The sequence below is a fragment of the Pterocles gutturalis genome, unplaced genomic scaffold, assembly GCF_000699245.1.
Source record: "Pterocles gutturalis isolate BGI_N339 unplaced genomic scaffold, ASM69924v1 scaffold6306, whole genome shotgun sequence".
Classification (NCBI taxonomy): Eukaryota; Metazoa; Chordata; class Aves; order Pterocliformes; family Pteroclidae; genus Pterocles; species Pterocles gutturalis.
Window position 1 is genome coordinate 138,117 of NW_010100197.1, and position 4,922 is coordinate 143,038.

Here is a 4,922-nt window from a genome sequence, read left to right on the forward strand (position 1 = left end):
GGTGGGGGGGTGGGGGAAGGCCTTGGGAGAGCGACCACCTGGAGCTGAAAGACCTTGTCAGCCGTGTAAACATCACTTTTTATCAGCTTTCCTCTGAACACAAATCCCAAACACAGCCTCTTGCTAGCTGTTATGAAGAAAGTTAACTCTGTCTCAGCTGAACCCAGGACAGGCATACAGAAACTCATCACACTTGAAAAACTGCATTCTGAGAGTTTTAGATAATTTTCTTTCTTTGATTCTTAGGTCAATAGGTATTTGAAAGGTGACGGGCCCAAAAACATGCTTCTAAGCAGAAATAGTAGCTTTTGTTAATGATATACAAAATATTTGGGATATTTAAATTGCTCCATTCATTCAATTTCTGTGACACTTCAGCCACTTTTATAGTAATTTACTGTATGGCTTTTACTGAGAATCTATTTTATAGTATGTTATTATTCTTACTGAGTACTCATATTACAGTTGCATACAGAGGCTGCAGCTACAGGCCAGCTTCATTGTACCAGACACCGAAAATTATGTTTATTATTTCCACAAACGAGCTCTCAAGGATCTGTTCCACATGACCAGCCCCACTGCACAGTAGAGAAGGAAATCTTAACTTTTTTCTGAGAGCGTCTGTCATGTACAATGAATTACATCAGAGTGAGTCACACCAGGAGAGACTGAACAACTAAATGTTCCAGTGTATGCAATTTCTGCCTCTTCACCACTGGGCCCCAAAATCCAGTGATTCTTATATGGTTCCTGTTTTATTCCTGGTGGTGTTACAAAGTTGCCTGCACCATGCCAAATGTTGGATGTCATAGAAGAAAAGAAAGAAGTATCCAACTGGTTGGTCCATGTTTGGCCAAGGAAAATAGTGTATCAAGAGCTGTCTCATTAACATAGTAAAAAAGTAAAAAAAAAAAAAATCTAATCTTTACAATACTGTATATTTAAATTTTTTTAAGTATCTAAAAACTATATTTTATTAAGAAAAAGTGAAACTATTTTTTGTAGCATAATAAAAGGTATTTGTATTTCAGAGACAGCATCAAACCCCACTGACTGAAACAAGGAAGTCTTTGTCCTGAAGTTCTTCTTCACAACATGTTCTGGCACTTACCACGCACTGAACTAGCTTAGGTGTTACGCATCTCTGTGTTTGGCAGATGCCATCTTGAGCACCGTGTGCGTTCCTGCACTGGGAAACATACAGCACAGCCAGCTACTTCCCATCAAAATCCTTGGTCCAAACTGTCTTTCAAGTGCGCAGCCTAGTATTTTGAAAAGGTTGCTTTCATAGGTGACTGTGATGACATCAAACTAACAAGGTTGTGCATATTTCCTTGCAAGTTTTTTTGGATCTAAAGCCAGGAATAGATGAAGACAGTTGACTATTTTCATAAAACAAGGAGAAAGAGCATGCCATACTCTGCTTTTCTTGCATTCTCCCATTCCAGTCCTATCCCTCTCTCTCCCAATAGGTTTTCAGACACTGACATCATCTCTAGGATATCCGGATCAACGCTTCACAGTGTGTTTCTCCATTTGTTGCATCATACAATGGGCTGAATCCAGTCCCAGTCTGAAGTGAAGGGGAAGCCATGCATCTAAGTGGCACCATCATGTTAAAGTAAGTGAGGCAGCGAATGGTGCTAATGAGAGAGGGAGGAACCCATCTCCCTTGCCCTGTTATTTAACCTGCCTATTATGCAATTAATTGACTTTGTTGTTGCAGTTGTGCATATGCAAGGCATATACTCGTCCTTGTTCACCTTTCGATTCAAATGCCTCCTTCATTTCAGTTCCCCTTTAAATGTGGTGGTGGCTAGATTAAGATATGACATCAACATCAATAGATTTTAAAATGCAAGTGAAAAATGGAATAGGCAATCTGACAGCTTTTGTGAATTGCAGTTTTTGATAGGAGCAATGAATATTGGTAATTAGTACATTTGGTTTCAGAGGGCCCGTTATCTTTCTCAAAGTGATTGCTCCGATGGTATTAATGGTAGAAGGAGGGAAGGGGATATTTCTGTTCATGAAATCCTGTTGCCATACTAGCATTAAGCTGAAGATATGAGAATGAAAATAAGTATTTTAAATCATCAGTAGGTCTTCCACCTTGAAGTAGCCTTACTGACTGTTCAACCACATGAGCTATGCAGGATTTGATCCAGTACAAACACAACCGTACCTTACTGTTAATTGTGTCAGGTCTAAACCTTACAAATGCTGTCACTTCAGTCTGCAGTACGTCACCTGAGCATTCAGTTTCAGTCATGTGGCTGTACATATTCAGAACTTGACTTTTATGTTCTAGGGAGATCTGTGGTTATCACAAGGCAAGAAGTGAGTGATCTAGACCACATCTAGCATCTAACAGAGAAATCATGAGTTTTGTACAGGTCTGACACAAGAGGACTTTTTTCACCCAGTTTGCTCATGTGCCTGTGAACTTTTCAATGAACTGTAGCTAAGGTTTGAGTTCGTAGTCTAGTCTGACAGATAGCCTGTGGCGGGGGGGGGGGCGTGTTTGTTGGGTTTGTGTTTTGTTGTTCTAGTTTCACTGTAACAAATAGTTGACATACCTCTAGTTGAAAACAGAAGGATACTGAATTTGGACATGAAAATCAATTAAGAAATAAGCTAAAATATACATGCACAGAGGACAAGTTTAAACTCATCCTTCACTATTAATCCTGTGACAGTCTATGGAATTCCAGAAGGACAAATTTGACTGGAGATTTCTTTCATTTCTGTTGAAATAATAATAATTTGTTCTGCCTCCATAGTAATATTAATAGGGCTTCCCAGTCAAGATTAAACACTTTCAGTCAAATGCAGACCAACAGATCTTTCTACAACAAATGCGGTGCTTTTTATTATTATTCTTGCTGTACCTCAGTGTTCATTATTAAAAGAAAAAAATGACTGCAATATACTAAATCTGGGATAGGTTTTCCAGTTATCACAAAGTCCAAAAGACTGGATTGTTACTTTCTCTCTAGTGAGTCATGTACTTCCTTTGTTCTAGTAGAAAAACAGATGCCTGTAGATAGTAGATACTAGGTATAGTAAATATTGTACCATTAGCCAAATTCCCTGCAGCTTCCAACTTATCTAACAGAAATGTCTGTTATGGTTTTTGTTGAAGACTACATAAAGTCAATGGCAGGAAAGGTCCTCATTATTGGACTGATTTTGCTTTTATTGACAGAAAAATGTCACATGATACTCAGGCTGTGCTTTCTATTCAACCATATCACTAAGAGGAATGTCAATAAAATCACTTTGTTATGGCATTGTGTGGACTGTCTATTACAAATAACTTATTTTGTAGAGGATATCTTTTATTAGAGTGGATGGAAACTGGCACTAGTGAAAGTCCACTGATTTAAGGAATTGCTCTTCCAGGACCTTATCCTTTCTTACCATTGCATTCAGGCCCTTCCACTGCTTTTCTTCAATTTCTTAGGATACATGTCTAAAACTTGAGGTCCTCCACATGAGTGTGCATAACCAATGCCCCCATGCTCTCCTAGATTACCCTAAACCTAGCCCTGCCTTGAAAGCATGTGAGCTTATTCCTCACTATAGAAAATGTCTGGACAAACAGAAAGACAAAAGAGGTGTATATACTACTTACACACACCTCACTTCTAGGTATAATTACTGCATTATAGGTATGAAATGCAAGTGCAAAGATTTCTTAATAGCATATGCTGGGTCTGCATTACATGTTGACAGCAAATAAATAGTGAGATGCTTTGGCATTTTCAGTATGTCACACCCATTTCTCTGCTGCTCATCAGTGTAATATCTCAGGCATGTTTCATTAGCACATTCCAGGGCAGATTAACACGCCTGGGATACACAGTCAGCAGACACTTTGCTGACCATACCTGTTTTCTTACATAAATGGCACTTCAGGAGGGATCATGGTACAACATGAAGGATGGGAAAGCTTAAATGTGAGGAGCAGTTTTTAAAAGTTTTTAAAAACCCGTGAAAGACACTTCATCAGAAATGGTAAGCATATCTTGTACAAGACAAATGAGTAGCAAATGTGAAACTACATGACTGTGACAACTCTTAAGAGACCTGCAGTCAGCACTGCATTTCATCATGTGTGGAGGAGCACAGGTCCACAAGTCCGAGGCCAGCACTGGCATTCCTATGGCAGGGATGGTGGTGGTGGCAAGAGTAGCACCCGCCCGTGCACGTGCTCAAGAAATCTGGGTCTCACAGCGCAGCATTTTTTCAAAACTTTTTTGTGTGACAGTGCACATGTGTGAGGAGGAAGTGGAGGGAAAGGTTATTTGTGATACTAAGCTACATTTCTCTGAATTTTTCACATATAAAGGAAGGAAAAAAATCAATATTTACTAAAAAGCAGTGAGATAAGCTACTGATCATTAGTGTACATCAGAGGTGTTGGTTTCTGCAGCGGTGATCCATTTATGTGGCTGGAACTAACTACACTTTTTACCAGAACCTATTCTATGATATATGTTACTGAATTTCTGTTAAAATATAGTGGCAGTCCGCCTGAAGCCTCCATACATCAGAAAGACATCAGATGTCTTTCTTGGCATGCTAACCAAACTCCATAATCCTATAGGATATTACAAATCAATAACAATCCCTTCCCTCCCTATGGTAGCAAAGTCATAGTTTTTTGCTACAATGGACAATAAATGCACCTGGGGCCTGACATTTATTCTTGCATAAGAGGCCAGCGTGGACAATAGCTGTCATATCTGCAGAACAATGGAGAACAAAGCCACAAAGGATCCACTGTGTCTCCTTTACTCATAAATCCTCCTTAAGCTGCAAAGCCACGCTCTTTTTTATTTTTTAATTTAATTCTGGTAACCCTCAAAAGCAATTTTGCCTGAAAATACCTTTCATGGATGTATCGAAATGAAGAG